General features: G+C 41.8%; 1 long non-coding RNA gene and 1 pseudogene across 1 annotated transcript in view; both read right to left on the bottom strand.

The window, feature by feature from the left end:
• Nucleotides 1–719: 719 nt before the first annotated feature.
• LOC143682858 (uncharacterized) overlaps nucleotides 720–18,219 on the bottom strand; it is a 134,885-nt gene continuing 117,385 nt past the window's right edge. The window contains exon 3 of the long non-coding RNA XR_013175334.1: nucleotides 720–868. This is a non-coding gene — a long non-coding RNA (uncharacterized LOC143682858). The remainder of the gene's footprint in view (nucleotides 869–18,219) is intronic.
• On the bottom strand, nucleotides 9,750–14,419 carry LOC143682433 (asparagine synthetase [glutamine-hydrolyzing] pseudogene; annotated as a pseudogene).

The raw sequence follows: 18,219 nt of genomic DNA on the forward strand, positions 1-18,219 counted from the left end.
TGTTAGAATATCAACCCAGATGTTTTCCACCTCTTCACTCAGCCCTTCTCAGAATATCTGCAGGTTTCTTCCATGATCACAAAATGGCTACACAGATAACAGGTGTAGCATGCAAACACAGCAACGTCCACCAATGAAAGAAAGGCGACAATTTCTTGAAAACAAAGATACCTTTCCAGAGGTCTCTAGACAGACTCCCTTCCCCTACCCATGGGCTCACAGCTAGTTACAGTCAAGGGGATGTGGCTGACTTGGCCTGTTGGAAGTTACTTTGAGCCTGAGAAGGGGAGAGCCACATTCCTGAACAGCACTGAGGTCCAGTTAGCCTGGGAGTAGAAGAACATGTCTATGGAGAGGCCACGAGTATGGTCAGCCACTGAAGGGCTGAGTCTAGATATAAACCTTAACACATATGGCCAGGTGGGGAGGAGGGAGGCACTTCATTTAGGGGTAGCTGCTTACACAATGGCACAGGGGTGAAAAAAATAGAAATGAATGGGGTGTCTGGCATCTAAGGGGACCATTCAGGTTCTGGATTGAATTGAATATGTGGCAGAAGTTCACAACAGTGGGAGACAAAATGGGAGAGATGAAATTATGGAATGCCCTGACCAAGGAGTTCTAACACAATCCAAAGGAAAGACAGCATGGGTTCCTCAGGAGAGGAGTGGTGAGTAGAGAGTAATATTTAAAGGAAAACCCATCTGAATACAGCCAGCTTACCAAATTTTAATGTTCTAAAAAGTTCAGATCCTATCTTAATTTCATTCCTCTTTTTGGCAAACCTGGAGCACAGAAGCTAGAGATGAAGCGGTTTCTCCTTAATTGCGTTATTGCCAAGGGAGGCTGGCCTGCCAGAGAATGCGACCTGCAATATAGAAAAAATTAGTGCGTGCATTCTAGATTGCTCTGGTGAAATGTGGAGTCTACTTCTAATTTGCTACCACAGTGCTAAGATTTTTTCCCTTTCAGTGACTTTATCTTTTCAATGGGCTGGAAAAACAGTTTCAACTGCCAGGCCCCCAAAATATCTCTGCAGATCCTGCTGGAAATAAGCCTCATTCCTTCCATTTCTCTTACTTCTGTAACCTCTTTCCCATAATTTGCCCTTGGCAAGACCACTTGTCCTATGAGCAACCCTTAGAGATCATGGGGCCAAGTTGAAGCAACACCTCCCTGCACCTCTTCACAAGACCACGCTTTAAGGGCAGGAGCTATCCTTCTTCTCCAGCTACCCAGCAGCCTACTTGATTAACAGGGCAAGCCCAGCATGTAGAGACCTTTGGGGTAGGGGCTTAGAGGACAGAAATGAAGTTTCAAAGTTGTTTTGCCCTAGTAACTTATTTGCTCCACAGAGTAGATTAGTTTCATACTGGCAAAATCCATGCACTTAGTAATTATCTAGATCATGGAAAACATGCCAGTGAACCAACTGCCACATGAAATATAATTTTAAAAGAAGAATTCGGGGGTTTTCTCCAGTACTGCAAGCCAGTATTTTCTTACAATGATCCCCAGTGTATCTCCTGCCATAACTTGGCTTGTCAGCTCAGGACCTATATTTCAAACTCCCACCACCTGCCCCCGCTCCCCTCCTACTTCAGTGGCTCCTTCTAGCTCTTAGTAAATCATTCCCTGTAGAGGACAAGCCCTTTGTGAGCCAATCCCCCTAATACTCCCCACCATACCCCATATACCAGCCACACATGGCAAATCCCTTGCAGTTCCCCCAAAGGCCCTCTGTTCTCTAGGGCTTCTGCCTTTGCACATGATCTTCCCTCTGCCTGGAACTCCTTCCACTCAGCCTTCTCTCCTGGTTTACTTCAGGTCATTCAGAACGCAGTTCAGGAACCATCATGGTGTTCATGACTGCCACGTACAGTGAAGCTCTCATCGATGCCTTGCCTCAGTCCCCATGGCTCTATCTCATGATTATATGTGTCTGTTTCCTTTCTTTTACCCACAAGCTTGAGTAGAGGTCTTGGCCTTTCATGTTTGTACCCCTTGCTCAGGGCCTTGCTTTCTCTTCCAGGGACTCCCTCTTCACAGCCTCCAGAGTTACATCACTAAACACATTGAACTCCACCTCTCTTCTCCTTCAACTCTTCTATTGCTCCCCATTGCTTCATCTCTGGTGCCCTAAGTGTTAAAGGCCTTTACCAACCTGAGCCCCAATTTCTGCTCCATGTTCCTCTTCTAGCACTTCAAGCCACACAACCTGTACCACAGTCAGGAGTTCCCCAAAAGGACCAAAAAATGTCTCTCCTCTGTGTTTTGGCCCATGGGATTTCTTCTTTTTCCATACCCAAGAAGCAAATTCCAATTTCAAGACCAGGTGAAATGTTACCTTAAAAGTCATTAGCCCCTAAGGCAGAATCCATTACTTCTCTAGAGTCTGACAACGTGAGGCTCTGCTCAGCTGCAGTTCCAATCTTCTTGGTTGCAGGCTGAGCTCCTGCCTGAAGGAAACCTCAGCTGCATTAGCAGATGGCTGCTGGAATTTGCTGAGGTGCCTTCGGCCTTCTGCTCTGAGCATGAGGTGACCCAGGGAGAAGAGAGCTGAAGCAGAAACTTCCCCCACCACACATCCTACACAAGCACACACAGCATAGATTCACACACCCTGATGGCCCTTCAACACTGGTAGGCTTCTGTCCTGAGAGCTGGCCAGGAATTCCGTTCTTCTTTGTTACTGAATCTCTGTCCTGAACTGCATCCAGTGTGACCAGGGGTGCCTCTTTGGTGCTCTTACAGACTCCATTCCAGCAAGCCTTATTCAGCTCCAGGACATGGAAGACCATTGGCAGGCATCATGGAAACACCTTTCTTTGGTGAGATCCAGTTAAATCTTTCTGAAGAGTGTAGGAATGGGCTCTACAAATCTGCCATCTGTCCGCTCTTCAACTCTTCACAGAATCTGGTTTGTGGTTTTCTCAGGCAGCCACTGTGGAGTGGATGAGTGTGGAGAGGTGCACTATTCTATCCTTTCTCACATGGCCTCTCCAGACACACCTCCCTAAGCCCCAGGTCAAGGCCACTGGAAGGACAGCTCAGTGTCTGCCCTTCAAACTAACTCACTCCATGGTGCCCCTGCTGCAGATAGATGCCCGCAGACAATGGAGGCAGAGGATGATCTGCCAGAAGGGCAAGTGATAGGGATGTGTCTTATCCATAGAGTACAAAACAATAATACAACCAAGTAAAAGTGGTCTGCTTTTTATTATCATTACACATGGGCAATTCTACACAAAGACTATGAAAAATACTGTTCTCCTCCAAAATGTTTTGTGGGTCTAAAGTCTAAATAACTTCTATGGTTATTTTTGAGTTTTTATCTTATACATAATGTAAACTTCAAATTAGTAAATGGGGTTACTCATCTGTTTTTATACATTGTGTTCTACATAAAAATTGATTTTGGAGAACTTCCAGTTACACGGTTTCACACACACACACCCAGACTCAGCTGTACTGACTCAGATGCACCAGGATAAGTTCAGAAAGGTCAGAATCCTCCTGCATTGACTCGGAGGCAGTTGCTTAGCCAATTCCTGGGAACTACGCATCCCCACATTTCAATAGTTGAATTGACACAAACAAGAATACAGTAATTATAAAGTTCAAGAAATAGAACATCAGTTACTTCAGTGCTGTCATTCTAGGTAACCACTTGGAGCTTTTGTATCTAAAAATGTGAACGGTGGAATAGAATATGAACTGTGAGGTGTGAGTTTTCTTTCCTTTTTTAACTGAGGTGAAATTCATATAACATCAAATTAACCCACTTAAAGTGTACAATTACGTGGTGTTTAATACCTGCACTATATGATACAACCATCATTTATATCTTATTCCAAACCATTTTCATCACCCCAAAAGGAGACACCTTCTTCATTAAGCAGTCACTTCATATTCCTCCCTCACCCTCATTTTTGACTGGTTAGTACAAATTTTAGTTCATTGATTATTAATTTTACAAATTTTTAAATATTTTTAAATTGTAATTTCTTCCTAAGCTATTCTTCTTTAATTATTTTTTATAAACTGTAATGTAATCATCCAGTATAACAGACAATATTTGTCTCCCTTTGTATCAAAAACTAAATTAATGTAATAAAATAGAATAATTTCCTTTTTCCTTTTTATACTATACTATTTACTTCATTTATGTTTTGTTGGGACTATAATATATACTAAATTTATTAAAGAAATATATATTCTTTGTGGGTTTTTTTCGCTCTTATTATCTATCCATTTATATGGTTGTTACTGAAAATGATTTTCTCATATAGAGTGAATCTCATGAAGTTGCTTCTTTCAAGCATTCTTCTTCGTGGGAAGGCATTTCTAAAAATCAATTAGCAAACTGGGAAGTATTAAAAAATAATATCTCTTCTACAAGTACAACCGAATGTCTGTGCCATGCCAGACGCATGGTGACTTCCTGACTCTACATATGTATTAGTTTCCTAAGACTGCTTTAACAAAGTAACCCAAAATGGGTTGCTTAGAGCAATGGAAATTTATTGTCTCGCAGTTCTGGAGGTTAGAAGTCCCAAACTGGGGTGTCAGTAGGGTTGGTTCTTTCCAGAGGTTCTGAGGGAGCATCCATTCCATGCCTCTTTTGGACTTGTGACTGCCAGCAGTCCTTGAGTTCCTTGGCTTAAAGACACATCACTCAAATCTCTGCCTCCATCTTCACATGGTGTTCTCTCTTGTGCCTATCTGTCCCTCTGTCTGAATTTCTCTCTTCTTATAATGACACTAGTCATCTTGGATTACGGCCCATTCTAATCCAGTAGGATCATATCTTAACTGATTACATCTGCAAAGTCAATTTCCAAATAAGGTCACATTCAGTGGTACCTGGAGTTAAGACTTCAACATATCTTTTTGGGGTACATTAATTCAACCCATAATATGTCTACGGTTCCATTTGCATATTTATCTCCAGCAGCCCTCACTCAGCTTTAGCAATGGGGGATTATTTGAGCCAGTTGGGTATCTGGATCCCTGTTACTGGAGGATTATATTTGTCTAAAGTGTAGATGGATGTCTTACCGTTGAAGAAAGACTGAGATAATGAGACCTATTATCTATTCCAAAGAGCTTAATGGGTGTCATAACCAAATTGGCTTAGGATTTTCAACTCTCTGCATTGCAGTGAACCTCATACACAGAGGCAAATGCACCAGGAGGCTGATGAAGCTTAAGCTTTGAGGCTCCTGGCTTGCACAGACCCTCCCAAGGCTCTATACCTAGTCCTGTCTTCATGATTTATAATCTTTTTCTTAAAAGAGAACACCCTTATTCTTACGCATTAAGTAGATATCACCTTGTTGTTAAAGATGTAGTGAAGAGGCTGGAGGGAACTGCCTGAAAATGTAGAGCTGTGTTCCAGTAGCCATGTTTCTTGATGATGATTGAACAATGATATAGCTTTCACAATGAGACTCTGTGAATGTGAAAACCTTGTGTCTGATGCTCCTTTTAGCTACTATATCAAAAGAAGAATAGAACATATGGAATAAAAATAAATAATAGGGGGAACAAATGTTAAAATAAATTCAGTTTGAAATGCTAGTGGTAAATGAAAGCGAGGGGTAAGGGGTATGGTAAGTATAATATTTTTTTTCTCTATTATCATTTTATTTCTTTTTCTGTTGTCTTTATTTCTTTTTCTAAATCGATGCAAATGTACTAAGAAATGATGAATATGCAACTATGTGATGATATTAAGAATTACTGATTGTATATGTAGAATGGAATGATGTCTTAATGTTTTGTTTGTTAATTTTTTTAATTAATAAAAAAAGTTTTAAAAAAATGAAAAATCGTGGAACTGGAACCCATACCAAACTCTAAAATCTGTTTTATAACTACTTGTTAAAATATGCTTGGAAATTTATTGCTTTTAAATATATGTATGTTATAATTCACAATAAAAAAGATTTGACTTAAAAAAAAAAAAAGAGGACACCCACACTCACCCCCCCCCCTCAAAATTATATAAGCTTTTATCACCACAAACCCTGGATTGACTCTCGCTCCTATGTGTTCCTTTCATGGACTTGCATGAAATTTTCCAGGATCCTTTGCCCTCAGGTGGAACTGCTGGGTCATAAAGTACACATGTCCTTAACTTGATCAGCTAATAGCAGATTATTCTCCAACCCCCACTTCCCTCTGCATTTGGAATCTCTATCCCCACACACCTGCTAGCACTTGGCATCATCCAGCTTTCTAAATTTGCCAGGCTAATGGCTTTAAGCCTTACAGCTCTAAGTGGCCTGAGAGTGTAAGGTGATCTCTCATCACAGCTTTAATTTGCGTTTTTCTAATTACTAATGAGTCTGAGCAGTTTGTTCATATCCTTCTCAGGGTCTTGCATTTCACTTTTAATAAATTGTCTGCTTATATATCTAATCTATCTGTGTCAATTTGAAACTATTATGTACCCCAGAAAAGCCATATTTTAATCCTGACCCAATCTTAATGGGGTCAGAACTATTGTTTAGGATAGGAAACTTTGACTGGATTGTTTTCATGGAGATGTGACACACCCAGTTGTGGGTGCGACATTTTGGTTAGATGAAGATGTGACTTCACCCATTCAAAATGGGTTTGGATTAGTTTACTAGAGTCCTTTAAAGGGGAAACATTTTGGAGAACTCTCCGAAGCAGACGCTTTTAGAACAGTTGCTTCAGAGCTGACAGAGACACAGATGTTTGGAGACTTTTGAAGTGCTGATGGAGAGAGCAGTTACCTAGACATGATAAGAGCCCAGCAGACATCACCATGCCTTCTCATGAAATACTAAGTAAGCCAGAACCTGGAGAGAGCCAAAGGAAGGCAAGATATGAAACCCAGCCCCAGAGAAACCAAGTGAGGAACTCCCACAGGAAACAGAGGTTGAAAGCAACAGAGCCCAAGAGCAAGGTACCAGCAGAAGCCAGCCATGTGCCTTTCCAGTTGACAGAGGTGTTCCAGATGACATCAGCTTTTCTCGAGTGGAGGTAACCTCTTACTGGTGCCTTAATTCGGACATTTTCATGCCCTAGAACTGTAAACTTGTAACTTAATAAACTTTAATAGTCATTCCATTTCTGGTGTATTGCATTCTGGCAGCTTTAGCAAACTAATAAACCATTTTTCTTTGGCCATACTGCCTTTTCTTGTTGAATTATGGGTGTTCTTTGTATATTCTAGATACGTATCCATTTCAGCTTTTGGACATTTCCCAATCTGTCATCCTTCCCTTAAATTCATCCAAAGTGTCACTTGTTAGTAGAACTCCTTACTTTTGATGTATCACATCTATCAATTTGCCATACTTTTTGCACTTTTGCGATCTTGTTTAAGAAACTTTTACCCACCCCAGGCTATAACCTTATTCTTCTACATTCTCTCCTACTAACTTCATGGTTTTACTTTTTTTATTTACGTATTTAATCCATTGATAATCTCTGTATGTGCTGCTAGTCAGGGATCTGGTTCTGTTTTTCTCCATCATTTCATTCATTTCTCACCCCATCTACTTAACAATCCATTCTTCCCTTATTGATCTGTAGTGCCCATTTTGTTATAATGATTTCACAGGTAAGGACAGAGGTGACTGTGAACTTTCTATTCCACTCTACTGCTACATTAAAAACAAATTTGTAAGGTGTCTTAGCATTTGCTAGGAAAAATTTCCCCCTTTACTTCCATTTCAAGATTGCTTTATCTACTTGTGGTACATTTATTTTTCCCTATAATTTAAGCATATGTGAATCAATTTTCTCAAAAATAGAGAAATAGAATTTTAATTCTATTAAAATAGAATTAAAATTCCAAGTAGAATTTTAATTGTGATAGCATTGAATTTGTAAATTAATTTGGGAATAGCTGATACCTTCATCATTTAAATCATGTTATCTTAGACTTGATAAATGTGGTGGTTTGGAGCTGTATGTACCCAAGAAAACCACATTCTTAAATCTAATTCATTTCTGTGGGTGTGAACCCATTGTAAGGCAGACCTTTTGATGAGGCTACTTCTGTTAAGGTGTGGCCCAGGACTAATAGGCTCTTAATCCTATTACTGGCGCCCTTTATAAGTAGAATGAATTCAGATACGAGAGAGAAAGCCAAAGGAAGTAAAAAGCTGAAATCAACAAAACCCAGAAGAGAAGGGAGAGGCCAGTAGAAACTGCCTTGTGTCTTCCCATGTGATGGAGGAGCCAAGGGTTGCCGGCATCCAGCCCAGAAGGCCAGAGTCACTGGGGGGAAGGCATCCCCTAGGTAAGGGCTTGATTGAACTTCTTCCCAGCCTGGAACATGAGTGAAAAGTTCCCTACTGTTTAACCAAACTTATTTCATTATATTTGCTCGAGCAGCCTAGGAAACTGATTAGTATGTCTGGGGAGAGAGAATCGCAAGCCAATGAAAATACTTAAACATTCAAGAATGTCTTTGAGAGGGCCAACCCCTGCCCTCTCCACTGGCTTCCATGCTGGAAACTGGGGCAGTGAAAGCCTCATGCTGGTTTAGGGGGGAGCCAGGAATAGAAGGAACAAGTTCTTTACTTCCCTGGGTGTAGGCTGGGAGCTCTGCAGGCATCTAAGAGAAGCCCCCACCTGGCATGACACCTGCAATGGCTGAGTGAGGAGCTGAGGCATTATCTCTGAGGCCCCACTCAGCAGCAGTAAGAAGAGAAAGCAGCTAAGCGCGTCCGAGCGCCTTTGCAGAGGCAAAGGCGCCTGTGACCCGGTCAAGAGAATGTGGAATGTGTGGACCCAGTGACTGGAAGACTTGGTGGGCCTGGGGGCAAGAATGGCAGATGCCAGCACATGACTATCAAGATAAAATGTGACAAGTTTCAGCTTAGTAGATGCCAGTGGAAGACAGAGGCTAGTGGTGAGCCAGAAAATTCCTCTCACCAGACACCTGGGTACTGCACTGTTCTCTCCTTCTCCACCAAACTTGGATGGCCTCCAGGGAGAAGGGGACACAGGGGGAGGGGGAAAAAAAACAAACAGAAATTGGCTATTTATTCAGAAAAGACTCAGTTTTAATCCGAAAGTTATCTTGAATTGTTAAGTTCAGTTTTGTGGAAATAAATACTTACTTTTTTTTGTAAAACCCCTGATCTGTTGAATTATGGTGGCTCTATAAATTTCAAACCTACAATACCACTTTTTATGTCTGCAGACTGGATTTCAGCAGTAGAGAAAATCTGGTTATAAGGGGCTTGGAGAATTAACCAAATGAATATGAAGTAACCATTTTGTAAGACAGGTAAAGAGATAGGGGTATAAAGAAACCAAAAGCTTTGCTTTTCATGAAAGTGAGTGAATGACAGATAATTGTGGACTAAATGTTCTTTTCAGTCCTCATTCTGCCTCTGAATTTAATCAAGACCTGTGAGGGGATTCTGGAATGCTCCAGAGACCATGGCTCTGCCCACAAGAGCTCTTCCAGGTCTTGGAAACTAAACTGCAGTGGGGAGCTTCCAGCGCAGCCTTCTATCGGCAGGTAACGTCACTGGCACACAGGAAGTGCCCAACCCACCGAGGGCTGGCTGGTTTCCCGCGGCAGCCATGTGGCCCCCATCTCAGCCCACTCACTCTTCATTTTGTTGTTTTTTTAAGTGAAGACATTTATTTTTTTCATGCCCAGGTAAACCTGAGTAGTTAACTCTCTTTGCCTCTCTTCCCAGCCCCAACTCCCTCACCCTTCAAAACAGTAAGAAACATCTCCTTTAGCTTTATAGTTTAGGAAGCACCCAAGATTTGGCAGCTGACTTGTAATGGGTTAGTATGCAGACAGAAGGGTCAGAGGCGTTGATCCACTTGGGCTTCCAGGAACAGGTCAACCAGTTAGCATGGCATGGGTGGTGATAAAAAAATTTTTGACCATAGTATTAACCTTCTCTAGTTTTAGGAGTATTGATGGGAAATTTTTGTGCTGAGTTACCGTCATTGTATCGTCAACCTTAGCTCAGAGTCCTGCAGATGGACTGGGAAGCCCTTTTGCCCTGTGGTAAGATATGGGCATGGTTTTTCTATGGTCCTTGTTTGTGGATAAAAATGTTCTCTAAGGAAAGGCAGCAGTTGTTGCAAAGAAGCACCTTTCAGGAGCTTGGAGTGTTTTCCATGCCTAACCCCTTCTCCCGTACCTCTAGCATAAGTACAGGAAGAGCTCCCTCCCTCTCTTTTCCCTTGCCCATCTCTGGGGAACCCAGAGGAGTAGAGACAGAGCTGCCTCTGCTCTGGAGAGCCTTGTCCCATGCTACTTTGGGCATCAGCTGCCCTCTCTGCCTAATCTGCCAAGGAGACCCTGTCCCATCCTGGCCGCTGGTTGCCAGATCCAAACAGGCCTCTCCTCTCACTCCAGCCTTCTCTGACTCTGCTAGCCAGCAGCCAGCCTCTTCTATACTTGATTTGCAGGGGATTCAGAAACTTTGGCTACTTGGTCTTCACCTATCATGAGATTTTTGTCACAGAGTTGGCTCCAGACCCTTTTGTCCAAGCCTTTCCATCTGTCACTGTCACAGTCACCCAGGAGCTATGACAGAGACCATGTGGCTCGCAAAACCTAAAATATTCACTATCTGCCTTTTTACAGAAAACTGTACTGACCCCTGGTCTAGACAGAGCCTTCCCTTTCCCTCCTTCTCCTGGCTATATAGAGTGAAAGCTGTCACTGCTTTCAGAATAGCGGGGGAAAGCAGGCAGAACAACTTCTACCACTAGACCAGCTGCCACCAGTGGGACCCAGGCTTTCGTATGGATCAATACATATACCTGCTACTGTAAATGATCATCAATGGCTCAAAGTTTGAAAATACTCTTCATAACTGAACTGAATATTATATGTCTTTTGGACTAAAAGGTTACTGCCTTCTTGTAATAAATTACTCTCTTTTTCAATGTGTCAGTTAACTCTTCTGTCACATTGTAAAAAAAAATAATTATGAGGGGGTTGTTTTGACCTCTCCTGGCCCCAACTGTTCTGGTTTCTCTCTAAGCCATCATACCAAATTTTATTTTCTTGACATTTCCCTGTTTACATTTCCAAGAAAGAAATGGTGATTAACCGGCTTTTATGTGTGTGTGTGCCAAGTTATAAGTTGCTGATCAGCCTATTGATGAGCTGCCTTTTGGATGGTTTCTGCCCTGAGCCAATCAGCTCCAGGGACAAGGTGATATCTGGCAAAGCATAACCACTTCTTCGGGTTTCCCCTAGTTAGTGGGAACGATAGCTCATAGGAGCAACTTGTCTACCATGGAGAAAGACACAGATACAATTAACCTTTTGCTGGGATAACAGTATGAGCCAAATGCACTGGGCAAGCATGGCAGCCAGAGAGAAGAGAAAGAAGAGAACCCACAACCAGGCAGGATTAGGGCTAGAGGAACCTCTTGTCAGCAAGGATCATTCCTCCAGGGGTAGCCAGGCAGTCAATATCCAGAGAAGTTAGCAACTTCAGGCTTTGTATTGTATCCAAAGGGACAGAGACATGGCTGTCAGGCAGATAGGATGGCCTGGCTGTGGGTGATGGGTCCACTCAGCTAGTGATGGGTTATACACTATTAGGGGTAGGGTTCAGTCCCACAGAGGAGAGGTGACAAGGGCTAGAGAGGATCTCCATGTTGTCTGGAGTTCAGGGAAAACCACTAATCCCAGTGGGGCAACCGGAGTGGTAAGCAGACATGGAAGATAAGGGATCACTTTTATGGAATGGGCATGCTTGTGTGTGCATGTGTGTGTGTTTGCACTGGTGTAGGGAAAAGCATTGAGACAACTTGTGGGTACCCAGCCACCATAACACAAAGGATCAGTAGTGACACAAATAACCCAAGAGTAGTCCCTGAGACACGTCTTTGGCTCATGATCACATAGAGTTGGCCAGCAGCACAGGGCACCTATGTCCATTTCTGAGAGGCTGGGGAAGCTTGGAGCATGGAGTTAGTGAGGAACTAGGGTGATTCTTCAGCTCACCTCGACAGAAGTGTTTATCAGAAATAAAGAGGTGAGAATTGGCATGGCCGTAGAGAACCAAAAGTTCAGGTTACATCTAATATCTTCCCCTTGGACCAGAAGCAGCCCACATAGATAAGGAGGTTGTGAGGGAATCCAGAAGGTAAATTACTCCCAGTTGAACCACAGACTGAGGTCCATCGGGGAAACCACCTAATAGACCAACTCTCTATTAAGATTAGTAAGAACATATGAAGAAGAAAGCTCTATAGGGGTAAGTCACTCTTCATTTTCAAAGAGCAGGGCCTCATGGGCCTTTTTAATTGCTCTTTAATTAATGGTTTCTGTAATTCCCATAGGTTCACTATGAAAAAAATTGTTCAGGTGGTTGCCGAAAGTGCTTTAGCTGTCTCCGTCTGAAGTCAACAGCAGAAGCTTTACTAATTAGTAAAGTGAATGATAGAAATGGCTTCTCACCGGTAAAATTAGTGATCTGTTCATTAAGATGAAGGATGTAAAAATGGGCTTTCATTGTTGAGCCTAAGGGTGTTTGAGTTAAGTGCATCGGCTTATTAGGGACACTGCAAATTCACATAAGCTGGCTATAAGATTCTAGCCAGCCCACTCACTCTTCACTTTGTTGTTTTTTTAAGTGAAGACATTTATTTTTTTCATGCCCAGGTAAACCTGAGTAGTTAACTCTCTTTGCCTCTCTTCCCAGCCCCAACTCCCTTACCCTTCAAAACAGTAAGAAACATCTCCTTTAGCTTTATAGTTTAGAAAGCACCTAAGATTTGGCAGCTGACTTGTAATGGGTTAGTATGCAGACAGAAGGGTCAGAGGCGTTGATTCACTTGGGCTTCCAGGAACAGGTCAACCAGTTAGCATGGCATGGGTGGTGATAAAAAAAATTTTGACCATAGTATTAACTGTCTTTAGTTTTAGGAGTATTGATGGGAAATTTTTGTGCTGAGTTGCCATCATTGTATCATCAACCTGATGTTCAATGTATTCCTGTAATATCCTAAACCAGATATTCTTCACAGGTTTTTCCATCACTGAAGGCTTCTTTTGGTTACCAGAGAATTTCATTAGGTATCGGGTTACAGTCCTCAAATGTCTCTCTCAGGAAATGTTTTTCTATTCCATTCTTTGGAATTCTTCTTTCTGGTGGCAGAGACAAGTAATGAGAAAAGCAATGATCCAGGAATAAGACTCTCAATTCAAGGCCACAAGCAGCAGTAGTTCGATCTGCATGGAGAAAAACAAACAGAGTTTCCTCAGAAGCCGCTCCCTTTAGCCTTCAGCTTTTTCAGCAGAAGGAGCCTTGTGAAAATATATGTAACCCTGTGTAAGTTCATCTGAACCTTTTCCAGAGAAGCTCACCATGCTCTCTGTGTTCTTCCAGATGTACCTGGAAATTAAATACATCCTACTGGAGCACAAACTGTTGTAATATTGTAAGTTTCCAAAACAAATATGACTGCATCTTATGCCTGGATGTCTTCCTCAGAATTAAAGACGACCTCATGGTGTTCACTTCCAATATGATTTGCCACCTTTCTAGCAGCCAATACATCAGGACTGCCTTCCATGTCAATTGCAAATGTCTGGAGAGTATAATGTATTTGGGCCTCTTTTAGTTGCTTTAATAGGATAGCAGCAACTAAGCTGGAATTCAACGTCCCTGATAAAAGGCAACCAATCCTTCTGTCTGTCATCAAACGTTTCCTAATAGCCTCGTCATAAAGGATCCAAAGGCTGCTCTTCACAGTTTCTAACTCAAAGCCTGGGATTAGTTTCTCTGTCATAGAGGGCATGCAGAGGTTCATCTCTACAGTGATGATATCTAACCATTTCCACGATGCAACTTTGCCATGGGGCTTTAAATCCAAAACTTCATAGTGTCCAGAAGAAAAGTCTCCACTTTCAAAAAAGACATGAGGAGTGCTTCAAATGAACAAAGATCTTTGGCTTCTGAACACAAGGCCAAAAATCCATCTTCTGTCATGGTTTTGAACAAAGGTCTGACACCATAGGTATCTCTTTCCAGGAATACTTTCTTATTGGCAGTATCCAGTAAAATAAAAGTTAACACCCCATCCAACACACAGATAGTTTGCTCAATTCCTCCTTTGTTTAAAAAATGAAGAAATATCTCACCATCTACTTTGATCTGGTAATCAAATTCAAATGGTATTGCATCTCCTTGTGGCTATAAATTTCACCATTGTAACAGAGCCACAAATAAGGGTATTGCTTCAATCAAATTGGCTGCATTCCATACAGCTGGTCGACCACTGCCAACTGGTGGGATCCAAAGCAGCAATTGGTATAGCCATCGACATTCTAAAAACAAAATTCATCTGGACACCTGTGCACAATCTTCATGGCACTCAGACACTGAACAGAGAGTCAATCATTTCTGCCAAAGAGGATCCAAATGCCACACATGGTGTTGTGGTGCTACCAGCTCTCTGGCCACAAGTGGGCCGGGCTGGTGGAGGTGAGAAGGTGAGGTATTCTGCCTAAGGAACCCATTCTTCACCTTTTACAATGGCATCAGAGGCATAATATTGAACTTGTATGTTCTACCATGAACTCAGACAATTCTGCTTACTTAATGCTAATTAAAATTGGATCTTTAGAATATTGTCTTGTCACTCTTAAGAGCACATCTCATATAAAGTCTAAAGGTCAGAGGGTTGAATTTACAGAATCTGCTGAATGGATGTTTTGGGATCTTCTTACTAATGAATACGTAAGAGTGATAGAATATGTTATGAAACCTGATTCCATTATAACATGACATGGGATTGTGAGGAGATGGGGTTAATCAGATCCTAGCACATCTTGATCAGGAAAAGATGTGCTTGATCAGGAAAGATCAGGAAAAGGCAAACTTTTTTCCATGCAGACATGGAATGTTCTACTGAGACTAGACAGCATTTATTCATTCACTCATTCAGCAAATATTTCTTGCATAACTTCTATTTTTCAAGCATGTTCTAGATCCTGGGAAGACATGTTGTCCAGTGTTGTACAGACATGGCCCCCTCATTCCAGAAGCTTACAGTCTAGGAGGCAAGATTATCAAGCAAGTAATAACAATCAGGTGACGAGTACCATGGCAGAGGAAGTACAGGGAAGTGGGAATATGGAGAAGATGGTAGACAGAACATCCAATGGTGAGAGACTAATGCAGTGACTTCTCTTTTCTGGAAACTTTAAGTGCTGGAATTGACCACAACAGACTACTAGACAGATGCCTGAGAGCTGCCAGTGGGTCCTGACCTTGTTGCAGAGTTTACAGCAAGATTAACAAGGACTTTTGAGGTCCCATAGTCAACCCCCTCCCATCAGTTTGGGACCACAGACTGGACACCTGGCCCCCTCTTATTTTTATCCCCGAGAGCACTGAGGTTCACATGCACATGATGCAGATGACAGTTTTCATCCTCAGACATCACAACAATAAGGCTCAGGGACTTGCCCAAGGGCACTTATTGAATCAGTGTTAGAAATGGGAACAAAACTCAGCCACCTGACGCTGGGGTCAGCTCCCCTTCCCTTGACACACCACCTATGGGGGAAAATAATCTTCTGAAGTATCAAATAGCCCTTGCCTTTTGATGAGCAAGCAAGCTGATGAGCAAATAATGAGGAAAGTAAGTGTTGAATTTCCCTTGACATAATCTTTTTGGAAAATGCAGCAGCAAAGGCAAGGAAAATGTGACTTGTTATAACGAGAGCTTAAATGTTTAAAAATAGCTGTGGATAGACAATAAATGAGGCCTGGCTATGACCATCAGCTTAAAGGAGAACAAAGAAAAAGAATCAGTCCCACCCTATGCTAGAGTTCTTGGACAGGCACTGTAAGTGCCCAAAACTCACAGTTTTTATAGAGGTGATTGAGTGTCCTTTTTAATCCTCTTAGTTATGGGTAGGGCAAAGACACTTTTTTAACACAGATCACTTAAGGTTGGTCCCACTGGGGACAATGGTAAACTGACTAGTGACAGATGCCTGATGAAATCATGGTTGCCATAATTGTTGAAAGAGGAGAAAAGGATGCCTATCTTTGGGAGTAGAGGACCTGTGTGATTCACTTCCCCCTGGGGCAAAGAAAGGGACCCAGGAAACATCTGGCTTTGTGTATTACAAATCCACTGATCTTTCACACCAGAAATCTATGGGAACTACAAAAGAATGGACTTTAAAATTTTATATTATGAATTCTGAAATGAAAAACATTGCTTATGGATTTCCATGTATGTATTTTTCTAAGTTGGAATTTCTATGAGTTTTCTAAAAGACTGTGGCTTCTCTCTAGCCTCGAATAGTGAAAATATGGTCTCCCTTACAAATAGCTTTGCCCCCCCTCCTACATCAAAACATATCTCTGCCCCAAATCAAAACAGTGCCAAGTCTGATTCCCAGGCCTTCATTGCCTCAATGGCAGCATCTAAGATTAGGGTTCCCTAGTCTTCCTTTAACAAAACAAGCAACAACAAAATTAAAATGGGCTTCCTTGATATCATTCTGTTTGAGAAAGAAAAGTAGGGTGAGAAAGAAAAAGTTTTCCTGAGCATTACGTCCACCTATAGACTCCGTTTACTGAAACATTTCTATAGGCTTAGTTTTATAACTGCAACCAAACCCAAACAATGAGTGTCACTAAACATACAACATCCAGCCCCCCCTGGAAATTTAAGATAAGAAAACTCAGATCTGATTCACCTGGAGTTGCTCACTTCATTCCATTTCTGTTTCATCATCATGGGAGATATACAAGTGTTGGTAGATGGGTTGTATTGGGAAAGGAGAGAAGAGGTCACTGGAAAGGATAAATCTGTAGGGCAATTCTGTGGAAGAATCTGGAAGCTAGAAATTTATAGAGATTGGAGAAGCCGAAGAGTAAACTCTATGTGACTCCTTTTCCTGAGCTTTGCCCCACACAATCAACTACCTACTGAATACCATGTTCCTAGATGCCCCAAAATTCAATATATCCGAAACAGCATCTACTGTGTCCTCCACCCACCCCTCCCCCTCGGCTCTACTGCCAGCGCTCTCTCCCAGTGAATTCTACCATCCTCTACTGTGCATCCAAGCAAGAAACCAAAGAATCCTTCTTGATGCCTTTCTTTCTTCTCTCCACCTAAGTCCTGTTATTTCTGCTTTCTAAATATCCACCATATTTATCCATTTCTCTTCATTCCTCCTGCCTAGCCCAGGTTTCCGTCACCTCTCACATGGATTACTGCACCAGCCTCTTCAGTGCGGCGCTGCCTGCCAACTTGTCATTCAGCTATTTCCCATATTGTGAGGAGAGTGATCAGATGCAAATCTGATTGTCACTTTCCTGCTTCAGGTTCTTCTGTGGCTCTCCATTGTCTGGAAATAAAGGCCAAACCAGGCTTATAAGGATCCTTCTTTGTTTGAACTGGTCTATTATCAGATTCTTGACTTGTCGCTCCTACACTCTCACACCCACCTTTGAGCTATTAAAATGTTCAGGTCCCAGAAGAACTTGTCATGTCGTCTCTGTCTTCCTAGCCTTTGCACAAGCTGTTTTCACAGCTTGGAACACTCCTTTCTGCTCATTCCTCCTCACTGGCTCAACTATTACTAGTACTTTGTTTGGATCCCAGCTTTAGAAGTCCCTTCCTGATGTCATGTATATACTCCAGTAGCACAGCATGTATATCCCATTTCAAAGCTCTTGCCTCATCTGAAAGTGTGAATGCCTATTTATTTGATTGTATTCTCTATAAAATATATGCTCCTTATATGACATTTTCGAAAAGGCAAAACTGTATTGTCAGAAATCAATCAGTAATTGCCAGGGGGTAGAGGAGAGGGAGGGGACTGGATGCAAAGCTGCTTGAGCAAACTTTTTGGGGATATGGAAATGATATATTCTACATCTTTGTTGTGGTATTGGTTATACTACTCTAAGCATTTGTAAAAACTTATCGAGCTATACACTTAAAATGGGCGAATTTCATTGTATGTAAATTATACTCAATAAGGCTTATTTTAAGAAAAAAAAAATATATATATATACATTCATGGAGAGCAGGTTTATACTTAGAACAGTGTCCCAACCCAGAGTAAGTGCCTACATTTATTGTTAAACTAATGAATGATTTAACGAATGAATGTTATTCCCTTTTCCTTATTGTTTAGGACATCTAGAATAAAATTCAAACAAAATACATGTATTTTAAAAAGATGCTACCTTGGCACCT

This window comes from Tamandua tetradactyla, chromosome 5, assembly GCF_023851605.1.
Source record: "Tamandua tetradactyla isolate mTamTet1 chromosome 5, mTamTet1.pri, whole genome shotgun sequence".
NCBI lineage: Eukaryota > Metazoa > Chordata > Mammalia > Pilosa > Myrmecophagidae > Tamandua > Tamandua tetradactyla.